At 42.6% G+C, this 23,538-nt stretch overlaps 1 protein-coding gene across 8 annotated transcripts in view; it reads left to right on the forward strand.

Moving 5' to 3' along the window:
- GNG7 (G protein subunit gamma 7) overlaps nt 1-23,538 on the forward strand; it is a 127,918-nt gene that overhangs the window by 54,548 nt on the left and 49,832 nt on the right. For 6 of the 8 annotated variants that reach the window (XM_039515575.1, XM_039515579.1, XM_039515574.1 and 3 more), the window contains one exon: nt 20,673-20,698. The exons of the other annotated variants lie outside the window; for them this stretch is intronic. The gene's annotated coding sequence lies outside the window, so the exon portion shown is untranslated. The remainder of the gene's footprint in view (nt 1-20,672; nt 20,699-23,538) is intronic. 8 annotated transcript variants of the gene reach the window in all.

Here is a 23,538-nt window from a genome sequence, read left to right on the forward strand (position 1 = left end):
CAGAACGTTGCACAAGGAAAGGTGTACCATGCAAACGGGCATGGAAGTTAACTCCAAGTTTGAAGAGAAGGGAGTATTTTTGATAGGCTCTCGCATAATGTGGCAGGCAGCATAATCTTGTAAAGGCAGATACCTACTTGCCAAACAAGGCAAAACCAAATGAAACATGCATGGGGCTGGAAAACACATTTTTAACAAGTCCAGGCTATGTGCCAATCCCTAAAAAAAAGCTTGGGTGTTGTACCCTTCCCCTACCCTGCCTTCCAATTTGAGGTTTGTTCAGAGCTCCAGAACATGACCCAGCCTCAGTCTTGGTGGTAGGCATTTTGTTTTGCTACAAATCCAACTTATAAAGAGTCCATCACTGTGATATCTAGTATTTACTCTACTTTTGGTTTAAGGAGGAAGATTGTATGAAGCAGACATGCTAAGTTTACCTTTTCTGTTGACATCATCTACTATATTTTGAGCATGGTTATCTTCCTGTTCTGTCTTTTTAAAATGTGACTGGAAAACTTGGTAATTCCAGGTTTCTGAAAGTTGAGGGTTGTTGTATTAACCACACTGGGTGAGAAAAGCTGCACCAGTGTAATAGGAGATGGATGATGGATCAAATTTACACCTATAGGAAACAGCCAGCAAAGTTGCAGCAGGGATAAAATAGTGGAGATTAAACACTGTGGCCTTGCTGCATTGTGAGGAGTTTTCCTGTTGGATTAGGACTCATGTTTAGCTCATTTTATTTCACTAGTGTGAGAGCTGGCATCTCATTCAGTCCCAGCACCCAGTCTCAGTGGATCTGCAGTTCAGTAGTTCTTGACATTCCTTGAAGTAAGCTGCCAGTCTTGGAAGATAAAGCAATACTGTGCCAGTTTGGGAAGATAAAGCAATACTGAACTGAAATTGTCACTCTGCTCTGGAACCTCTCTTGTATCTTAAACTGATTTCCAGAGTTGATATAATTTGAAACCCACTTGGAGTTGTGTTAACACCTCAAGAACAGAGTTGTTCGTTGTGGCTTCCAGAACAATATGGGACCATCCATAAGACAACTGCATGTTTTGTGGTGGTGTAGTGCCCACCTTCAGTGGACTCATGAATCTTCCACTATTCCTCTTAAGATAATGATTACAAGGTTGAATCGGCATCCACAGCTGACTATAAAATGCAACTTTGACAGGGGCAGGGGCAGTTTGTTTTTGTTTAGAGGTGTGTCTTAACTTAGTAAATATTAAAATGTCTTTTATGTAAATACCTTAATCTTGCAAACACAGACCCTTTATTAGGTAACCCTGTCCTCTTCTTTAGAGAGCACTGCATCCCTGGATCACTGACTTCCCTTCATCTTGTGTTCACACGCATGGTGTCCCATGCTGCTTTGCGATCAGCTGGAGGGAGTTGCTATTCAGTAATGCCAGATATTCACTCTCAAGTGCCTACACAACATTCTTGTCCTCTAGTGGGACAGGAAGCAAAGGCTGAAATTTGAGAACCGGATTCATTTCCTGATCAAATGCTTTGCACTTCCCGAAACATGAAGGGTTCTTCCATAGCTTTTTAAAATAAAGTAATAAAGCACTCGGTTTCTCAGAAAAATATGCATTTTTAACCAATTGCAAGACTAGCTATTCTCTGTGTATCCGTTCTAGTCATTGTGCTTTTCAATCCATCTGAGTCTTTTCATTAAAAAATTTTTTGGCTTTGGAGAGAGCTGGTTGTGTAGCTGCTATGCCTAAAAGATAGGAATGACTTTTTCAAGCATCAAGTAGCTGTAGGTTTCAGCATTTGTTGTTGAGCTTACCTTGCAAGCTAACCAGGATTCAAGGTTGCTTCCTTTTTGGATTTTAACCATATGAGTGTGACCTCCAACACAGTGTAATTGTCTCCTACCTTTTGTCTAGACTTAGCCAGCATTTACCCTTGAAGCACTGAATTGTGACCATTTTTCTAACTTTTTTCAATCATACACATGCTGCTAATGGTGGTACTGTGTGTGCCTGACACACTCAGAATTACTTGTATAAGTGATTACTGGATGTAACTGGCATGTGTTTAAAGTTTAAACTGAAGCTGCAAAGGTTCAAAAAGCAGAAAGTATTTGATCTTTTGTCTGCCATCTCCTTCTCTTCAACATTTAAAGTAAATGAGTGTTTCAGCAAAGTAAATCACTTGGCATTAACTCTCATGAAAAATGCCAGCTAGGTCTCGTGAGTTTCTTTTTTAAAAATTGTGCAAATTTGCTGCAGAATGATAAACTGACACTTCCTTTCCTTGATTTGTTTTCCCCTGTCCCATTCAGATGAGATTGGCTATGTTCCTTTTTAAAGTGCAGAAGAAAATTTAGTACTTGAATTTCCCAGGAATGAGGTTTTGAGACTTGCATCCGGGGTGTTTTAAAACATCCTGAAACTAACACAGCTGGGCCACCCTTATGGCCCAGTGCTATTTGCTGTGGTGGTGTGCGCTGAGTCTGGGGAGATGTTTTTGGAGCAGACTTGGGCTAGCTTGAGAGCATTGCAGAGACAGCACTGTCCTCTAGGGCTGTGTACAGATGGCAGTGCTCTCTCTTCTCCTCCCTCTTCTCCTCCCTCCTTTGTGGCTGATTCAGAGCATTGTTAGTGTGAGAATGCTGGGAACTTGCTATAACAGGAAATGTGTTAGGCTCCAGCTTCTGCTCAGTTGTGGGCAAGGAGGCACATGGGATGCTACAGAGGGAGATAATGGCTGTTCTGAGCACAGGAGGCAAGGTCACAGAGCTGTTGCCTCCAGATTAGCCGTGTGTCCTTTTGAATGTCTAGTGGGTTGCATCTACACTACAAGGTCACTACCACAACTTAAAACATGGCTTGGTATTGTTGGGTAGTTAACATCGAATTTGGTTCCAGCCCTGTACAAGTCCAAGGCTGGAGCACAGGTTGAGGTGACAAAGTAGAATCCAGTCCTTTATACACTGCAAGCGCAAACTGGGTTTTATCTATGTCCAGAGCAGCGGTTCTCAACCCGCGGGCTGCATGCAGCCCAGTTAGCGCACGGCTGCAGCCCAGCTGTGTACTAAAGGCCACCGGGCCGCGTGGTGGGGTCTGGGGCTGCCACCCAGCCCTGCATGGTGCGGTCCAGCAGCTTGGGGCTGCTGCCCAGCCCCCAGCCCAGGGCTATACTCCTGGCCCCACTATGTGGAGGGATCTGTGGGCAGAGTTGGGGGAACACGTTGTGGTTCTCAACTTGTGGCCCAGGTAACACATTGTGGGCTGCATATGATAAATAGGTTGAGAACCACTGGTCCAGAGATTAACAACTGGGCCCCTGCCATGGAAGAAATAGCAGTGTCAGCAGAAGGTTGGATTTGATAGAGAGACTATGTAGTCTGGTTTCAGAGGGGTAGCCGTGTTTGTCTGTATCAGCAAAAGGAACCAAGAGTTCTTGTGGCACCTTAGAGACTAACAAATTTATTTGAGCATAAGCTTTCGTGGGCTAAATTTGTTAACAGTCTCTAAGGTGCCACAAGTACTCCTTGTTCTTTTTCTGTAGTCTGGTGTGGACCATAAACCTTGGGGCTTTTCTTGGCATCCCATTGCTTTTACATGTCTTCCATGCTCCTTGCTACCTTTTTAGTTGTTGTTAGGTTTTTGCCCCTTCCCTTAAAGAACCATTCTTTCCGGTATACTTCTTTCAAAACTCCAATCAGAATAAATGTTTTAAAACTGCCAGGGCTAAATAAACTAGTGCTCACAGACTGAGTGAAGTAACTTCCTGCAGTGATGCTATATGTGATCCTTCGTCACTAATCTCTGTAGAAGATTTTTTTTGACCATTTCATGAATAGTGTTAATGCTATACAAAATATGGCATTCCTGTAGGAGCAAAGCCTCTTGGGTGATGTCAGGGTTCCCTCCCCACTCTGAACTCGAGGGTACAGACGTGAAAGACCCCCTAAGTTTATTTCTACTAGCTTATCTTAAAAACTCCCCAAGGCACAAATTCTCCCTTGTACCTTGGATTAGGTAATGCTGCCACCACCAATTGATTAGACAAAACTCAGGGAAAGGACCACTTGGAGTTCCTACTTTCCCCTAATATTCTCCCAAGCCCTACACCCCCTTTCCTGGGGAGGCTTGAGAATAAACAAGATGAGCACAAACCAGCCTTGGTTTAAAAAAAAAAACAGAACTTTATTAGAAAGAAAAAAGTTAAACGAAGCATCTCTGTAAAATTAGAATGGAAGATAATCTCACAGGGCGGTCAGATTCAAAACACAGAGGATTTCCCTTTGGGCAAAACTTTAAAGTTACAAAAAGAAAACCAGGAATACACCTCCCGCTCAGCACAGAGAAAATCACAAGCCAAAATAAAAGTAAGCTAACGCATTGCCTTGCTGATGCTTACTAATCCTAATGGAGTTGGATTGCTTGCTTTCTTGATCTGTCTCCGGCAAGCACACAGAACAGACCAAACAAAACCTCTTCCCTCTCTTCCCCGCCCCCCCCCCATTTGAAAGTATCTTTCCCCTTATTGATCCTTTTGTTCAGGTGCCAGCAGGTTACCTGAGCTTCTTAACCCTTTACAGGTAAAATGATTTTGTGCCTCTGGCCAGGAGGTATTTTATAGTACAGTATGCAGGAAGGTTGTTACCCTTCCATTTATATTTGACAGGTGAGCAAAAAGAACATGAGTACTTGCGAGCAGTTGCTTATTGTGTACTGCATGGGTATCCTACAGCCTGTCCTGCAAAGGAAGACTTCTGTTCTGTCCTTGGTCAGAACACAGTCTGCTCCGCAGCTGAGTCTCTTCTGTACGGAAATAGACAAGTTGTACTTCTTCTCATTCAAAGTGGGTCACACTGTCTTTCTGATTTACTAGAGGGAATCAAACACTCACAGCTCTGGAACATCTCTGGTCAAAAAGACACAGATCTATAAACCACATTAAAAACTGCCTGCACTGTATTGTCCAGTAGCTTAGAGAGGTGGCAGCTTCATTAAGAATCTGAATGTGTAAACACAGCTTGTGACAGATTTTAATCATGCTAGTAGCCCCATTACTTAAAGTGTTTGTGGGATTGAGTGGTAGGGTTGCATCCAACTTAATTAAGAGCCACTTTTAAACTGATTTTAAGAATATCTACACAATGACTTTGCACAGACTTAATTTATTTTTATAAACAGATTTTTGCTAAATTGGTGCAAATTGTGTAGAGACAACCTGTTACATTATTCTAGGTAGAAACTTGGACTCCCCACTGCACCTTATACAGTAACAATATTGGACTTTTGTAAGGTGCAAATAACACCCCTTGTTCCACCACACACAAGACAGTCAGCCCAGTAAGGGTTAGATTAGAAGGCCAATTTTCTGTTACTGGGTCAAGCTTTCAACCTACTGACACCTCAAAATTGGATGAAAGCCATTTCTTTTGTGACTGTTCTACTTTTCTTAGTGCCTTGCATTTACTAGCTGTTCTGCTTTGAATAAGTGACTTTTCCTTCCCCTGGAAAAGATCAGGTGGAGCAGTGTTGAGTAGGCTATTTAATATTGCTTGGAAGAAGAGAAAAATTTAAATCTTACTTTTTCTGTTCACAGTAACTACATGGGCTGAGCTGACAAGAACACAATTTAATGTCAAAGGTATTTCACAGCTTGCATTGCTGATGACCTTTAATTTTTGCTGGTGCTTCTTTAATGCACAGGAGTTTAGGAGTTAATCTGGAACCACTAGAAATTGATATTTATGTGAAGATTAAAGCCAGTGACATTTACCAGGCACTTACTGGAGAAGCTGATTGGGAGTCGATGGATGGGGTATAGAGGTTTTTGTGTTTTTGAGCTGCCTCTTTGTTCTGTGGGGTTGCTAATATTCCCAAATGCAGTATGCTTTTATCAGTGGCATCTGTGGTGCACAGCCTCTGACTCATGTGCTCTTTGAGTGAGAATGACACATGGAGAGCAAAGACAAACAACTCCCTTGGCTCAATGAGCACTCTACAAGAGGGGGAAGGAGATAGTGGTCATCTTGGAAGGACCTTTTTAGCAGTACTCTTAATTATTACCACCCTGGAATGGAGGAATTGTTTTTTCACTCATTTGGATTCTGCAGCCTGTGTGGTAGGGGAGGAGAGTTGATGGCGACCATCTTGTTAGTTGATGGAAAACCCTATAGGGTTGAAGTCCCACTTAGTAGAGGCTTTGAATGTTTGTTGAAGCACCACGTGTCCTTTACAGCTCACTCTGAAATTTTCTTAATGTAACTGAGGATATCCTGTGTGCTGTGTCCTTACTTGACTGACTCTCACAGCTCAGAATTTTAACGTACCACATTGATGTGCTACTTGCTGCAAACAATTCATCCCACAGACCATACCCATTCTTCCAGCAGAGGCACTGACGGAAAGGAGAATACCCCTTTGGCACCAAACTACTTCCGTCAGCGGCACCAGGTCAGGTAGAAATAGAAGATACAAATTGCTGATCTCTTAGATACTTTACTTCTGTTAATAAGCTATAAAGAGTCTGCTTCCCAGCCCAATACTTCAAAGATTGTTCATCAGTTTATTAGCTGAAATTCCTGCAATGCACCTGTCCTGTGCAGTGCCTGTGTATTTTAACAGTATTTTAAATGCCAGATATCAAGTCAGATTCCATAGCAGTGCTATGACTGGGGGGGTGTATTTCTCAGCTGTGACACCTTAGGTGCGAGTGTCCTTTCTTTAAGTTGCTAGGGCCTGGAGGTAGCTTTTTACGTTATTAGAATGAAGAGGCTTGCACTAGGCAAATGAGCCAGGCAGCCTGATAAATTACCTTTTAGGTGCATCAGTCCCACCACCCTGCAGTTGAGCTGTGTCTGCTCCAAAGATCAAACTAAAATCAGACCTTTTCGATGTTTGATAGAACAATAAACTGATATCAGAAAGGTGTTAAACCTCGCCTAGGAAATCTAAGCAAGGCTAGGCACACTTCTCAGATATGACAAGTTTTGAAGTGTGGGTGTTCTTGAACCACACATCTTAATTACTTGCCTGGTGTCGTCCTATAGGTTAAGTGAGGAGTAGGATATTTTTACTCAAACAAATATATTAATGTGTCGAACATGCAAATTTTAAATCTGCTGATTGTAATCATGGCTTTACAGCCTTGCAATTCGCTTAGCCAGTCCTTTTGGTTAAATGTCTCTTCTTCTCCCATAACTAGTCTTGGTACGATCGCTCGGAACACCTGACAGTGAAGGCCTGGAGCTGGTGATCTTGACATGCTTATGCTCTTAAACATTCATTTTGGTCTTAAATTGATCCTGTGTCCTACACACTGTGGCATAAATCCGAGACTCTTCATACTATACCTGTTGTGCAGAGGATTGTTTAGTCACTGCCAGGAAGTATATTTGCCTTATAAGTCAAAGGAGTTTGAGTGGTAAACACATCAGTATGAGTCCTTAACTGGCACACATTGATGTTCCTCCATTGATGTCATGTATGTAGAGCTCTACAAATTTACACCAGCCCTAGGATCTGGTGCATTGATCTTTGAGCTGTGATCTTTCAAAACAGAACACGGTGGAGCCAAAGTTTTCACTTTTGGAGAAAATTTTTATAGCCAACTTCCACATTGTGGAAATGTGGCCATGTTAAATACAAGGGCATTCACAAATGATGTTCTGCTTTCAGGTAGCTTTTGTATTTGGGGGGTAGGAAGAATAGGACAACTTGGAAACCAGTTTTTGAATGCTATGATCTGAGATCTTGGCAAGCTAACAGTATGTTACAAAGTCCCAATGCAGTGACTAATTATCCATGAATAAGCTTTTATCACTTTGATCATCTCTGCACAGAAATTTTTTATCCAGTTTCCACCATTGCACTATCATTTAATACTGCTCAGATTCCAGACCAATGGTAGAGAATTGCTGAAAATTTTCTGCAGACAGCCACTTTCCAGGTGAGCTCTTTGTTGCCGCAGACTCACTGTACTCCTTTGGCAACAGGCTGTAGTTAGGCACATCAAAAGTACATCTTTGTCCCTACAGGAAGCCGTTGTGTTAAACAGCACTTAGGTGGCCAACTTTTGAAAATTAAAAGCCTCCAGAAGAGAATGGGGGACAGATAGGGGAGTTTCCATATTGATTCATATTCTGAGTTGAAGTTGATTGAGTATCTAACAGCCTTGTTGCATGTGGGTGGGGGATAAAGCACCAGAAGGGGGTCTATAGTATGTTTCTGGGAAAGTGAAATATTAATTCTGATGTGGGTAATCCCCCTTAAACAAACAGGTGACCCTTCTAGGAATATGATAGCATGACATTAAGCTGTTCAGTTTCACTTTGAAGATGTTGATTTCAGTCTCTCTTTAGGACACTTTTTTTCTTTTATGACTTGTGGACTTTAATAGAAAGTCTTCTCTAGTCTTGTGGCTGAATATCACGCTGTGCAAGTGAGATCTCTTTTGGAACGCTGAATTAAAGAAATGCATATTATGGCTGTTAGACTTAAAAGCCACTAATGTGAAATCAGGTAATACTAGGACCTGTAGTAGTTGAGAATATACAAGTATTTGTGTGACTTCAGCAGAAGTGAAAAATGGGAATTAAGTCTTTACACTTGAATTGGATTTCCCAATCCATAAACCTGTTGATTTAGTGTCTGTTTGGCTTCCATCCTAAGGCCTCAGGATATGAGAAATGTTCTAAAACCGTGTACCACTTTCTGCGGACAGTGTCTTTGTTCCTGTGCTTCTGTAGAAGTAAGCAAGATAGTGACCAGTTTAATGTGCCTTAAAAAGGCACAGGTTTTAAACCTGGTGGGTGGGATGAAAGTGGATTTGAAACTTAACTTTGACTAGTCTAATGGTCTGTCTTCACTGCAAAGTTAACCTGAATTATAATTTTGTCCTCTCACACAGGTTCTTCACTTGAGTGGTGCTGCTATTAACTCGTGCTAACTCAAGCTTTTAGCCCATATCTCCTGATGGGCCATTCAACACAAGTCAGCTGCTAACATGACCGCTCTGTGGACGCAGGCTAGCTCTACTTGAGTGCTGCTAGTTCTCCGGTTCCTCCCAACAATTTCCCCTCTGTGCCCAGAAAGTTCAGACAATTTTATTCCATAATTCACTGGGAAAGATAATTCATAGAGAGGCTCAGTTTACCTGCAGTGCAAAGAACCACCGGATATGCCCTCAGAAGTTTTGGCACTCACATATGAGTGGAGATCCCTCCAGGATGGGCACAACAGCCTGAGTGGTGGTCACAGTGTGGGTGCTCTCACTTGAGCTAGGCTAATTCAAAAGAAGGAACTCAAGTTAACTCCAGTGAGCTACACTCTGCCACAAAGAGGCATCCTAACACATGTTTAAGTCATAGAGTTTTAGGCCAGAAGGGACCACCAGCTCATTGTCTAGTGGTCTGTGCTATACTGGAGGTCAAACGCCAGCCACTACCACACCCCACCCAACAGCCAGAATCAGGCCAAAGTATTACCGACCTCAGGAGACTAAAGTAGACCATATGCCTGGTCTAGAGAAGGCTGTCACTAACTTGTTACTCACGTTCAAATCCTAGTCTAGACAAGGCCTTAGTGTTAACTGGAATCCCAGGGCAGGATTCTTTCCCCTGCTCATATTCTGTACGAACTCCAGCATGAGCTTAACATTGACAGACATGCCCAGGTCTTTAGCAACTCCTGCAAAGTTTCAGCTGTAAGTGGCTTAGTACGTTTTTCTGTGCTAAAGATAGGCTCGGTGCACCTGTGTATTGGCACTTTGTTTAAAAAGAGCTGAGTGCTTGGATACCATGCACACACTGAACAGCGCCACATTTATCTGGCTTGGAGGTGAGGGACTAGAGGCCTGAGAAACGGGACTTGCATGTTTCATTCCTCTGCTATTGACTTGGGGTAACTGTGGCCTCAGTTTTACCCCTTTGTAAAATAGTGATAATACCTAACCCAATGATGAGTCAAGGTTTGATTAAAGCATTGTAAATTGTAAATTACTTTGCACTCAATAGCACCTTAGCCCCAAGCATTTTGAAAAAGAAACGTGTTCCTGTTCTGTATAAATGCACATAGGAGCCTGCCACAAAATGTTGAGTGTTAATTTCTTACCATTCACCAACAGTAGTCCTATAATTGGAAAAAAATCTGAAAACAAAGGGAAGGCAGATTGGCTGGTTTTTTTCTCCCTTTAACAGTTGCTATGGCCACCCTTTGTGTTAATTTTATTTTTACATGCTGGGGAATGGTTCAGTGGAATGTTCCATTTACTTTAATGGACTGCAGTCATCAAAGGAATGTGGAACACACTAAGGAAAACAATATTGTTGAAGCAGTGAACTCTGCTTCACTTTTGCAGCTCCAGTTGTGAAGTGGCATAATTTTTTTCCCTACAGTAATTTCATCAGAATAAGAATGACAATAGTGGGTTCAACCAACAGGCCATCTATTCTGGTATCCAGTCTTCTGACAGTGGCCAGTGCCAGGGGCTTCAGAGGGAACAAACAGAACAGGGCAATTATCGAGTGATCCATCCTCCTGTTGCCCAGTCCCAGCTTTTGGCAGTTAAAGGTCTAGGGACACCCAGAACATGGGATTGTGTTCCTGACCATCTTGGCTAATAGCTACTGGTGGGACCTATCCTCTGAACTTATCAAATTCTTTTTTGAACCCAGTTATACTTGTGGCCTTTACAACATCCCTTGGCAACGAGTTCCGTGGGTTGACTGTGCATTGTGTGAAGAAGGGCTTCCTTAGGTTTGTTTTTTAAACCTGCTGCCTGTTAATTTCATTGGGTAACCCCTGGTTCTTGTGCTGTATGAATGGGTAAATAACACTTCCTTATTCATTTTCTCCACACCAGTCATGATTTCGTTGACCTCTATAAAAGTTATCTTCCCCCCCACCCATCATTTCTTTTTTTCCAAGATGAACAGTCCTAGTCTTTTTAATCTCTCCTCATATGGAAGCTGTTCCATACCCCTCATCATTTTTGTTGCCCTTCGCTATACTTTTTCCAATTCTAATATACCCTTTTTTGAGATTGGGTGACCAGAACTGCACGCACTATTCAAGGTGTGCGCATACCATGGATTTATATAATGGTACTATGGTATTTTCTGTCTTATCTATCCCTTTCCTAATGGCTCCTAACATGATTAGCTTTTTTGACTGCTGCTGTAAATTGAGCAGATGTTTTCAGAGAACTATTCACAGTAACTCTGATCTTTCTTTGTGTGTGCAGTTGGGATTGTGATTTCCAACGTGCATTTCTTTGCACTTATCCACATTGAATTTCATCTGCCATTTTGTTTCCCAGTCACCCAGTTTTGTGAGATCCCTTTGTAACTCTTCAGTCACCGTTGGCCTTAACTATCTTGAATAAATTTGCATCATCTGCAAACTTTGCCACATCACTGTTTATCTCCTTTTCTAGATCATTTATGAATATGTTGAACCACACTGGTCCCAGTACAGATCCTTGGGGTATGCCATTATTTACCTCTTTCCAATGTGAAAACTGACCATTTATTCATAAAATATCAAGGCTGGAAGGGACCTCAGGAAGTCATCTAGTCCACCCCCCTGCTCAAAGCAGGACCAATCTCCAACTAAATCCCCCTACCCTTTGTTTCTTATCTTTTAACCCGTTCCTGATCCATGAGAGGAACCTTCCCTCTTGTCCCATGACTGCTCACTCTCTTAATTAATGTCTGGACTCTAGCATGCTGTATGCCATTCAGAAGTCCAGAGCTTCATGCAGTTCTTGGTTTTGCTTTGATTTTTTTTTTGTTTTTTTTGTTGGCAATGGTTTGAGGAGCTCTTCAGCTTCTATCAGATTCTTGGCTTTGATTCACTGTGCCAGCAAGTGTATCATTTAAAGCTGAGTTTTTAGCCTTGCAGCAGAATATCTTTACTGCTTGTCTGCAGTTCTCAGCCACGCAGGTGTGGGTTTAAATATGCATCTTATTTTATTGTTGTAGCACAGTTCCTAAATTGTCAGCCAATTTTAGTTGGCATCAGATTTTGACTTGTTTTTGGTGGGGAGTACGGAAGCGTTCTTCTGCTCTCAGTGATGATTCACTTGTTGCAGGTTTAAAGTACACCTCGTTTGAAGTGAGATACCTACCTCTAAAGTGACTTTTAAATAAATAGGCTTTTGTTTTTGTTTAATCTACTGAGTTTGGGAGAGGGTGCCTGGGTCTAGTTCTGATTTTAGAGGGGGAGTGTGTGTGGTTGGGGGGCATTGGCAGGGTCCCTCCAGTAAAACCAGACCTGGACTCAGCTATCCATTGCTACATTTCGGTGACTCAGTTTGAGTATTTGTGTTGTCTAGTTGTAGTATTTAAACAATCGCTGCTGCATGGTTTGCCATGAACTCCCCGTTGAAGCCTCCCCTGCCTTATGTTTTTTCTGTTAAATTATGTTTTGAATTGCGCTCTCAGCCAGTGGATTGCTGATCTGTGTCATCTAGCCCCATGAATCCCACTGGAAGACCCCCGTGAGCCGACAGTTTCGTTCCTTCTTTCTTTTTAAACATAACATGACAGAAAATAGTGTTGAACTGGGCCTAAGGGAAGGTGTGTCTCTCGCTGCTGCCGTCCGTCTTACTTCAGACTCCGGAACAGCGCGTTGTGCCTTATTATGCTGTAACCAAATGAACTTTTATTTTTAACAAACCCTATTTTAGAGACTCTAACAGAACCCTCAGCCAGCCCCTAATTTGGCACTGACTTGACTTACCCGTGGCCCACTACCTCACTCTTCTGACTGTTCAAGCACTGGATGAGGCATTAAGCTTCAGACTCCTACTCTGACATTTCAGAGACTCAGACTTCTGCTGCATCGGACTAGTCAGGGACTGAGCTGACTGACACTGATTCATCTGGTACTAATGGGTGTGTGTGTTTTCAAATGGTGTGTGTTTTCCCACAAGGTTCAGCTGTAGAACAATCCACAGCATAAAATGAGCTTGCAGGAGCCTTGAGTCAGAAATCCTGCTATTCAATTGTCCCTCTTGAACAGATCTTCAACTGGAGAAGCAATCACTGCAACTGGGGGCCACATGAGATGTCACGTGACTCTTCATGATTGCCCAGCTCAACATCCACTGCTTCCCTTTTCATGTCCTAGCTATCTCACTGTGCTATGGTCTTGTGCCCATATTTTCTAGTCTTGATCCCAGTCTGTCTCGTGCCTAAGCTTGTGATGCTACAGATGGTCTAGCTAGTGGTATTTTTAAGTGTGGGGGATTGTGTAATTAGTCACTCTCGCAGAATCTGTAAACTAATGAGGCCAAAGAATGCATAATGCTCTCTGAGCATTGGTAAGCAGCAAATTTGCTACTGTCAAAATTCTTTACAAATTACTAGCCATCATCTGTCGCTCTCAATAACTAACAGTATGGGCAAGTACCTTAGAAATGAAGAGGAGGATTAAGAGCAGCCTTGTTAACTCTTCCAGGTTGGCCATTGAACTGTTGGCCTGGAAGTAGTAGTAACTTCCCATATTAGATGCCTTAATCTCTTTTGGGTGTTGAGCTGTGGATCTAATGATTGTGCTCTCAACCAATGTTGAAACCAAGACGATTTCTATGAAGGTAACGTAGCTCATTTTGTTTCTTAGGAGATTATGGAAGGATCTTCCTACCTGTAGTGTGGAAGGGGAGGAAACTGACCTTGCACAGAGGGAGCTTCAAGAGCTGTTTCACTTCATTAGTGGCAAAATTGAGGGATGTTTACATTTGATGACAAAACACTAGGGGTCAGAACAGACACATCTCATTACTACTGATTCTTGTAACTTGCCTATTATTTCTGGCAAGGGCTTCCTTCCAATCTTGGCGAATAAAAACAGAGCAATATTCCTGTCACTGGATTTTAACCATTATTCCAGATTGAAAATTTTGTGTGCTGTGAGGCCATTATTCTCTTCCTACCATGCTGGGGAGCAGTTTCCTAGTGACCTGATCATCTGCCTTCATATTTTCAATTCCACTCCATGGGAGCTGCTTGTCTGTTGTCAGAGCAATTACATTCTCCAGCAGAGAATTAGTTTTAACTTCGTTTACTTTACTGCTGGGCTGCTACGCACATAATGTCTGTGGAATATTGAAATCCCTCGTGTGAGCGTGGTGAAGGAGGGGGTGAATGGATGCATGTACTAAATATATTTTGATTGTGTTTTTAGTCTTCAGTGACTAATCCCACCTGGCTTCTCATCCTAGCTTTCTGCGTCTCCTTTTACCTTTTCTACAAGCTAATTGTGTAAGAGTAAGGATGCTATCTGGGGCATTCACATTACATCCCCTCCATCGCAATTACCCACACTCTAATTGCAGCACTTGTTTCGATCCTAAATTAGGTGTTAACACAGGGTGGAAGCAGGGAGGAGCTACAGCATCCTGCTGCCTTATCTGTCATCCCAGGCAAAGAATTTAACTAATCTTAAACAATGCGCAGAAAGATCATCAGTGTGTCTGAGTAAAACTTAAACTTCATTGAAAGTTGCCACTTGCTGTGACTGATTCTGTTCTTTCAGGTAAAACCCTTTTGCTCTTTTAATCCAGAATTACCCTAAACTACCATCTGCATAGCATGAAATGAGGGCTTTTTCTCCTTTTAACCTTTCTCCTCCACCCTGCTTGTAATCGCTCTTTAAAATCATTGGATGACCCCAAAGGCCTGATCCTGTGAGGTGCCAAGTGCCCTCCTCCCACACTGCCCTCAGTGGGGGGTTGAAAGCGCTCTACAGGATTGTGCCTCAAGTTCGGATGCTGAGCCCTATAGTTCATAACCCACAACAGTTACAGCATTCTGAAAATGGTCAAAATGCAGCATTCCCTGAAAAGACTTCAGTGGCTTTTTGTATGAACTTGCTCCTTCAGGATTCTGAGATCTGAACTAGTCTGATTTAGGAGAATAGCTTCATGGATTAAGATTAGATTTTCAAAGGCACCTAGTGGATTTAGAAGCACATGTCCCAGTGGATTTTTAAAATGTTGCCCTCAGCTCTTTGCCACACACGTTTCTTTTTTCCTCTTGTCTGCGGGTTTATTTAATACAAATCTTGGATGATGGATTTTCTTATTTCTCTGAACCTTTTGCTGCAAAAACAAAACCTTATGTGCAGTGGGGAGAGGCTTGCACACAGGGCACTGATTCCTCCAGGCCGGGGGAGTAGGCAGTGCGACTCACTAGCCTCAGCTGCTCAGCTGACAAATGTAGGCAAAGTTTGACAAACAGCCCACTCTGAGTGGAATGTGTGGCAGGTTTACTCCGAGGTTGAGCATGAAGGTGACTTTATAGAGGGGGTGAATAAAGTGGGTGGGTGGAGGAGGGGAGCAAGGCACTGAAGACTTATGCATGTTCTTCCTGATGGTTTTTAGCCCTAGTGATAGTTAATGTCAAAGCAGCTGTCAGCCACCTCCAATGCACCCATACACAGGAGCTTTTCAGAACACCCAGTCTGTCCCTTTGCTGCCCCTTAGTTTTAATTTTAATGTTGCAGACATTGGATGTTCAAGGTATAATCTAGTTAAGACTCAAATTGAGGTGAAATGCTAATGCCCATTTTTGCATCCAGTCTAAAATTGCAGTGTTTGGTTCCTCTGCAGTTACTTACTACTTTTTAAATGATGGCTACTCTGTATACCGTTACTTCTGCAAGCTGCTGACAATCTCCACTCGGTACCGACAGGACAATGCACCCCTGTGCTTTCACACATTCATAATTATTCTTATTTTGTAATGATGGCTGTTCTCCAGAGAACGTTATGTAATGCTTTGTGATGGAGCAAATAACCACGGAGTCTGCCCTGCTTTTTATTTCTAAATATAAATGAATCCTTTCTTTCTGAGATGAACTGCTGCTGCTAAGAACTGTGCACTTCTCATTATAGCATTCTATAAGCATGTAGATTATTATTCATCATGGTTACAGTAGTGCCTATGGATCAAGCATGATCAGGGCCAGCTTGTGCTCGGTACTGACGGTGTAGAGCAGTACACAGTCCCTACCCTGAAGAGCTCCCTATCTAAAAACACATGTTGAAGAGACCAACTGATATTGCATTGTCCTCACTAAACAGTTCTAGTTAAAACACATGCAATCTGAATCTTATGAATACATTTTCTTCAGTGGGACACTGCTAAGATTAGCCTGTTTGCAGGGTCCAAAATAATGTTTTATAAGCAGGTATTTTCCCGAAACAGATGTCTTTTTAATCACTAAATATCAGCGACCAACCCTACAACAATAAACTACTGTGCAACCAATAGAGAGGAAATCGTTTTAGTACAGTTTCCAATGACTTTATAGAAACAAAGTTCACTTATTTTGAACTGTGGTAGGAAAAATACCTTAATTGTCCCTAAATTAAATTCAAGCTTTCTCCACTCTGGGGACTATTTTCAGAACTAATTATGCTATGTGTGCTGTTAGATACCAACACTGATGCTAGCTTACTCTCAGGAACAAAACTGTGGCATAGCAGAGTCCATATGCTTTGGGAGTTAAGCAATTCTGTCGTCGATATCACATTTTTTTTTTTTTAATGTAAGGGATCTGTTGCATGACACCAGTGGCCACACAGGCAAAGACTGAAGTCATCTGTATGGTCTCACTGCAAAACTCCTTGAATAGCTGTAAATAACTTGTGAATTTCTCAATAATAATCTTCTATGGCACCACTTTGCAACCTCAGCTTTTCTGACCTATTGAAAAATGCCACTAACAAGTCAACGTGGTCTATATCTGGAATCTGATACATCTGGTACCTCTGGCAAACTAAGGTGCAGCAGTATTCTGAGTAGAGACCTGCTTTTCTGAGTGGTTTCTCTTTCTCCTGCTGTTCTTCATTTTCCCAGGATGAATAAGAAAAAAGTCTGTCCTGGAATGACTCAGTAAGTCATTACTGCATTATGACACTAGTAGGGTGAACTTTAGATCTGCATCCATGAGACTATCACCAGACTCATTCTGGAGACCAGAAAGGGTTAAAATAGAGGGGGGAAATGAGACTTAAGTCCTGTTTTAACTAATTATTGGAATCTGAGGCACTGAGAATCAGTTTTCTGAGTAAAACATGATTGCTAGAAATTGCACTTCTGGGTTAGTTAAGTCCTGCCTTTTTCGTATGCTTAAATTAAGTTCGGCAGTCAGCTGGGAACCAGTTGTAAAATAAGTCTCTAACAGGTAGTTAATGTTCCTATATTAAAATGAAATTGCATGGAAAAGCTTGGTGTTAAAGCTGTAAATGTGCTGCTCTGGCTTGCTCTGCTTGAATAGAAATACTCACCTGAGTGCAAGTTGGAGAAATCTGTGACCAACATGAGGACCAAAATGATCCTGCCTAATTTTTATACACTCGACAGAGTTGCCACTGTAATGTGTAGACGCAGAAGGGGATGTGGGATTTGTTGCATCTTTTGTTCAGTGCCCCCCACCCCACCCCACCCCCTGAGGTCTCAAAGTGGAATTCAGAAGAATCTGTACATAATAGTAACTTGCAGTATGTTCAACTCCTGATTAGCTTAGCCTGTGACAGTTCAGTCCTTTGCAGTGTTACCTTTTTATTTAACCTTACAAACACACTGGTTTGCCTTCTTACTCGTGCGTGTGTGTGTAAGCGTGTAAGTGTGTGATTCAGCTTTGTCCTTTCACTCAAGTGAAAAGTGATGCTTTGCTTTTCCTCCGCCTCCTCCCCTCTGGGCCTATAGAACTGAGGACAAGAACAGTAAACTCAACTCACTGTGTGGGCAGTGATACGCTGTAGGAGGGTTCCCCGACCCCAGAGCCTCAGCAGTGATGCAGCCGATTGACGTAGTTTTTCCTGCATCAAAGTGACTGTTGCCTAGCTGCCTCACTGAGCCTGCCTTTTTTGTTTTAATGTTCCAGTACAGAGCTGTGAAAAGCCCACATGCGTTTTTACTCTCTGAAGCAGTGTTGGCTAAATGCCTGAAAAACATTCTCTAGCAGTTGTGGAAAGAATCCCATTAATTTTTACAAATATTTTTGTTTCCCCCTCCCCACCCTTCTCTTCAGATTTACAATAGTTCTCCAGAGAATTGAAACCTCGTTTCGCTGGCAGAGGCTGAGCAATCTTGATCAACTAACTTCAGTGCTACAAATTAAATTTGACACCAAACCACATGGAATTTAAACGTGTATCTGGCTGTTTTTACCTATTGTAATACACTTTCCTCATCTCCAACCACTTTCAACTAGCTGAATTGTTGAAAGTGTATCCTCATGAAATGAACTTGGGCTCTTCCTTGAAACTGGAATGCTGAGGGTTTTAAAATATTGAGTACTGGCACGTGTACCTGACACTGCTGGTTGTGTTTCTCATATGCTTGTGCATCAGATTTTAAGGTGTAAACTGTGATAGAGTGGGTGGGATTATATTATCAAAATGATTTTAAAGTTCCTGGAGAAAAGGCTGGACTGTCCATATCTTGTATTCTTGTAACAGCAGGTATTGATTTTGTTCTTACAGCTGATGGAAAATGCAGAGTTCATTACACTAGTTGAAATCATCTTGGCAGATGGCAGTAGTACTTTAGTTGTAAAAATGCACTGGCAACTTTTTGCATTGTACAGTAACTCCTCGCTTAATGTAGTTATGTTCCTGAAAAATGCGACTTTAAGCAAAATGATGTTAAGCGAATCCAATTTCCCCATAAGAATTACTGTAAAGGGGCAGGGGGTTAGGTTCCAGGGAAATGTTGTTTTTGCCAGACAAAAGACATTATATACATTTTAAAGAAGCAACTTAATACAGGTATTAAACACGCTGGCAGCCTCCCATCAACTCCCCTACGTCCCCCGTTCTCCCCCGGCCGGGGAGCAGGGGGAAGGCGCTGATCCGCAGGGTCTACTGGCAGGCTGGAGGCACGGGGAGGGGGGGGGGGGCTGTCAACTGTGGACAGAGCAGGCGGCCAAACAACATTATAGCATAGCATTGCACAACTTTAAACGAGCATGTTCTGTCATGTAGCAGGGACATAAGATCAAAATAACATTAAGCGAGAGGACGTTAAGTGGGGAGTTACTGTAATTTGCTCTCCTGGATGAAAAAATTCAGTAGCCAGTGATCATGCTCATTTGTCTTGGAGTATGACAAAGCTAGGTGAATTCTCGGGGAGTTTGTGCCTTCCTCAGTAATTTATCCAACATCTTAGACACCATTGGTTGTCTTCAGTCTGTCACTTTAGCAACACTGTGACAATGGCAATAGAAACTTGTTTGTCTTGCTCCTTTTTAACAAGGTAAATTAGAACTTTAAATTGAAAGAATGCAAATTGGGGATTAAAGGGACATGGCCGGGTCAAATTTGGTCTCAAACTTTTTTCTTTTAAAACTAGGTGGTTTTTTGCAAAGCTTACCGCTAATAGAAATCTTTCCATAACTCGTTTTATATTGAAAAGGTTTAAGTGACACTTGTGCCGTGTGTACAACCTAAACTTCATAGAATTCAGCTAGTGCATGAGAATGTGCAGCTCAGATGAAACTGACCCGTTAGTTAGATTTTCCTAATTTAAAAAAGAATGTTTTAACGCAAGATGCTTGTGTAAGAGAATGCATTGGGTATTGACTTTGCTCCTGCACCTATTGAACCTGTAGCAGGATAGCAAGCTACGTTCTTCTGACATAGGTTCAGAAGGTTCAGAAGTACTGGCGTGTTTCTGAAATGTATTTTGTGTAAATGATTTGAGTAAACTAGTAAAATTCCATAAATCTCTTTTAAGGCCATCCTTTTCCTAGGCCATTACAAGTGAGCTGATCATGGGATATGAATTTCCTGTTGCCTTCATTGCCCCCACTACTCAATGTAATAAAACAGCATGCCAGAAAATCAGGTTGGTTCCTGTAATGATGTCCCTGTCACTTGTTCCATTTTAGGTTAATTTGCTTGATAGGGAGGTTATGGTTTTCCAGCTTTCAGCTGCTCCAAGTTGTCTGCTAGTCCATTTTTAAAACTAGAGCCCAAAGTTGGAAGTACACAAAGCTTTTTAGCTTGTAAAGGTATCTGACATATTCAATGTTGACAAGTGGAAATTTCTGGTTTAAAAGTTTTGCTTAGGAATTATAGTACAATCTCATTAAGAATCTTTAATGCCACGTAAAGCCAACTGAGTTTGCTTAAATATCTTACTCGGAGCTGTGGGTAAATAGACTTGATTCATTCTTTCCCCCTTGTGTTTTTAAAACTATGAAGCAGAATAAATTTTTGAAAAGACTGACTCCTTAAAGAATGCTGGTTATGTGAAAAATGCACAGTACTACAGAGTCATGCTGGTTACATCCTTTTTCTGCCCCCTTATCCCTGCCAACGTGGAGTGCCTAAGGCATAGGCTCTGCTGTATGCCCAAATACCTTCTTGCGCTTGGATGTCTCATTGCTCCCTTCAGCTTTGGTCATCACTTCTATCATTTTGACTTTCAGCCCCTGGCTAGAAAGTCATTTACTGAATGCTGTACAACTGAAGTGACCCTTCATGGAAGTTTTAGTTTGTGCCATCAGATACCATTAGGCTGCTATAACCTCAGGGACTTCCAGTATCTGATGTTGCAAACTGCAACATTTTGCAACATTCTGAGTTCCATTGTGAAGGGTGTAAGTGTGCGCTAGATGCTAACTAGTTCTGTGTGCTCATATGAAGGTAACACTTACGTCCATTGTTTTTTCTTTCAGGAGTAATCCAGGAACAGTGAGGAAAGGTATGTACACACTGGCCATTTTGAGCCCTTTTCTGTATAACTAAAATTTGGCATGCTGTTTCCTGGCATACCTGTATGTCTGATTGGAATGGTTTCTGGTCTGTAGTACTGCTTAGCGTTAACAAGTGATAGTTCAAACTGAACTGAACCTTAAACTGACTGTATCATTAGACCTACAGGCCAAGCCTTTGGGCAGGATTCACTGAATTGGTCTGTGCCACACACACAGGTCTCTTCAAAAGAGGTCTTGAAAGGACTATTCTTAACAAGCAGAGCAGGTTACTGTTGAGTGGTCCTGCATCACATGTAACCTGCATGATGCATGGGCCAGCTATTTTCCTTCTTCTGCAACAGTAAAGGGAGGCAGCTCACTGGCGCCCTGCTCTTGCTTGTGGCTTGTGAGCCTGGGTCAAGATTTATTTGGCTCATATTTTATATTTCAGGTATCTGCTTTCCTCTTATCTCTCTTCACATCCATGGCACCCCGGATATAAGGCGCTTCTGAGCCTTTATGACCAAGCTGTCTCTCATCTCCTCTCCATCAAGTTACCTTTGTGGTTATGCCTGCTGAGTTGCAGAAGATCCATGTTGCACAAAATCTCTTATCTGCCACAGGCTGGCTAAATTCTTGTAGAAATCTTTAGAATTCATTAGGTTGCAGTAAGATGATGAGCAGGACAAGCAGTGCACACTGAAGTAGCTTTTTTAGATCTTGCTGAATTCCCAGATGTTGCAGCTATTATATGCCAAAAAGCAGTAATATAAGTAATAGCATGTCCTTGCCTGAAATACTGTGTTCGTGTCTCATCTCCCTGCCTCAAAAAGAATATAGAAGAGCATTAGGGGTGAATAGGAAGAATGATTAGAGGCATGGGGAAAGCTCCATACGAAAAGAAAGAAGATTGGGACTCGATGGGGCTGGGGGTGGTATGTGATAGGTATACAAAATGAAGAAAGGTAGAAAGCGTAAATGGGGACTCCTAATTATCCTCTCCCACAAATTCACAACAAGATGTTCAAGGACGCTGAATGACGACAAACTTAAAACTAATGAAAGGAAATGCTTTTCTACACCACGCACTTCACCTGAAGAACTCGCTGCCCTTGGCTATCGTTGAAGCCAAGAACATAGTACAGGCCCACGGGCTGGATCTGGCCCGTCGGGGCTTTCAATCCGGCCTGCGGGATTGCCAGCCCTGTGATGCAGAGGGGCTGAGGCAGGCTCCCTGCCTGCCCTGACCCCGTGCCGCTCTTGGAAGTGGCTGGCACCACATCCCTGCGGGGCAGAGGACTTCATGTGCTGCCCTCACCTGCAAGCACTGGCCCCCTGCTGCTCCCATTGGCCAGGAACAAGGAACAGCGTCCAATGGGAGTTTCAGGGGTGGTACCCACAGGCGAGGGCAGCGCGCGGTGAAGCCGCTTGCCCCATCCCACCCCCAGGAGCCATTGCCAGACATGCTGGCCACTTCCGAGCGGCGTGGGGCCATTAGCCCTGCTGCGCACCACTGCCACCCCAGAGTCGCTCGAGGTAAGCAGCGCCAGGCTGGAGCCCGCACCCCAACCCCCTGCCTTGAGCCCCCTGCTGCACCCCTCCTGCACCCCAACCCCCTGACCTGAGCCCCTTCCTGCACACTGCACCCCCTCACACACTCTGCACTCCCTCCTGCACCCCAACCCCCTGCCCCAGCCTACATTCATGGCCCTGCATGCAATTTCCCCACCCAAATGTGGCCCTTGGGCCAAAAAGTTTGCCAACCCCTGGCATAGTAGATTCAGAAAAGGATCTGACAAGAATGTATGCAGTCCATTTGGGAAAAGGAAAAGCTATTTTAGAAAGGATAAATACACCCTTGTGTGTCAGCTCTTAAACCAACAATTAAGTGACAAGGATCAGTAAGAAACTCCCCCAAGAAGGTTATAAATCTTTCCTCCCTTCTACTTCTGAAGCATCTGGTACTGATAATTTTTATTTGATAAGCCACTAGCTTGCTGTCTAAGGCAGTTTCCATAGTTCTGTGTTCCACAGGCTGGCATGTAATTATGATGGGAAAGGCAGGTGGTCTAAGCCAATGCTCTGTACTAATGTGGTCCACACTGAGGAAGAATTTGAGAGTCCTTGTGCTAGGTGTCTTTGGAAGGGTGCACTAAGTTTAAGGTGCTGTACATACCAGAACTTTGACTCCTATTAGTGAAACCTAAAAACATCCTGGTCTTCCATTAGCAAACGAACCTACGTGAAAACACAAGCCCTTCTCTTGCTCGGACTCTTTCATGAGCGTTGTAAGCATGCTTGCATACAGCATTCTCTGTGGCACAAAGCACAGAATTCTAACGGGATTGGTGGTATTCCTGGTTCATGTGAATATGCCATTCAGAATACTCCCGGGTGCAATTTTGAATAAGGTTGTCCTATAAAAATTGATTTCTACACCTTGAAGCGCACACTCTCTTTTTGCTGGGCTTACGTTGCTAGAATTAGTTTTAAAAAAGGTGGTGGGGGACACGCAATATGTGTGTATTTATACTTGACTAAAGCTTACGTTTCTCTCAGTACAATTGCCAGACTTCAAAATATAAACCACTGCCCTGATGAGGCAGTCTATACACCACAGTACAAATAAGTGACTCTCCAACTTCGCCTCAGGTTTATGGTGAAATCTAAAGAACTGACGTTCCAAGTGCAGAACAGGGATGAGTAGAAACAGCACGATCAGTCATTTCCCTGTCCTAGAGTGAATGACAGACGCACTGAAACGCTTGAGAGAGGATGGAACAAAACAGGAAAAGTAAATGACAAATACAGCCAAAGGTTTCTAATATGAAGTGAATGAATGTGGATT

This window comes from Mauremys reevesii, linkage group 26 (genome assembly GCF_016161935.1).
Source record: "Mauremys reevesii isolate NIE-2019 linkage group 26, ASM1616193v1, whole genome shotgun sequence".
In the NCBI taxonomy this organism is placed as follows: Eukaryota; Metazoa; Chordata; order Testudines; family Geoemydidae; genus Mauremys; species Mauremys reevesii.